Source organism: Monopterus albus, unplaced genomic scaffold, assembly GCF_001952655.1.
Source record: "Monopterus albus unplaced genomic scaffold, M_albus_1.0 scaffold29.1, whole genome shotgun sequence".
Lineage (NCBI taxonomy): Eukaryota > Metazoa > Chordata > Actinopteri > Synbranchiformes > Synbranchidae > Monopterus > Monopterus albus.
Window position 1 is genome coordinate 378001 of NW_018127909.1, and position 720 is coordinate 378720.

The 720-nt window shown below is 47.4% G+C and overlaps 1 long non-coding RNA gene across 1 annotated transcript in view; it reads right to left on the reverse strand.

Moving 5' to 3' along the window:
• Positions 1-244: 244 nt before the first annotated feature.
• LOC109957960 (uncharacterized) overlaps positions 245-720 on the reverse strand; it is a 35693-nt gene continuing 35217 nt past the window's right edge. Inside the window, exons 3-4 of the long non-coding RNA XR_002274617.1 lie at positions 523-703; positions 245-301 (exon numbers count right to left, since the gene is read on the reverse strand). This is a non-coding gene — a long non-coding RNA (uncharacterized LOC109957960). The remainder of the gene's footprint in view (positions 302-522; positions 704-720) is intronic.

Below are 720 nucleotides of genomic sequence, written 5' to 3' on the forward strand. Positions count from 1 at the left end.
GAGTGGAAAAGCAAGCTGGGTGTTGCATATATATTTGGACTACAAGGTGTTGTTCATTTGTTTTATCTATCCCACTTTTTGTGTTCTCTACCTCAATTTATTTGTACTGGCCACAGCCACATCTGAGTCGGCTGTAGCATGTATATATTTAAACAAGGGCTGTGTAGAAGGAAGTGTTTGACTAAACTCTGGTTGGGTCTCAAACATTTAAACACGATTCTGCCCATAGGGACAAGATGTTTACCTCAGCTGGTTCTCTTCCCGCTGCACAGGCCGCCAGCCTCGCTCTGCACTCCGCACTCTGGAACAGCCAACATGAACACAAACAGTCAGAGAAGAAGACTGTGATACTGTAGGTATAGAGAGAAACAAAGACAGGGCAGTTGCAGGAAGTAAACAAACTGATAAACAAACAGAGAGAAACATGTGTAAGGAAAAGACAGATGGAAACAAAAAGGGTTCAGTTTCACAGAACTTTATCATCTTACAGGATGCACACACTCTGATACTTTAGCCACTGACCTCTTGTATACAGGAGTGGGGGTGGAGGCAACAAGGGCTCTGCAGGCCCCATCTGCACGGCTTGTCCCTGGCTATGTGGCCATGTGCAGCACCTGGCCCCTCGCCAGCACTCACCGCCCCTTTGTGGTGGCCAGAGTGACCGGTTTGGGTCTGCCTTTGATCCCGGGCCAACTATTCATCTCTAAAGGAAGAGGAAGA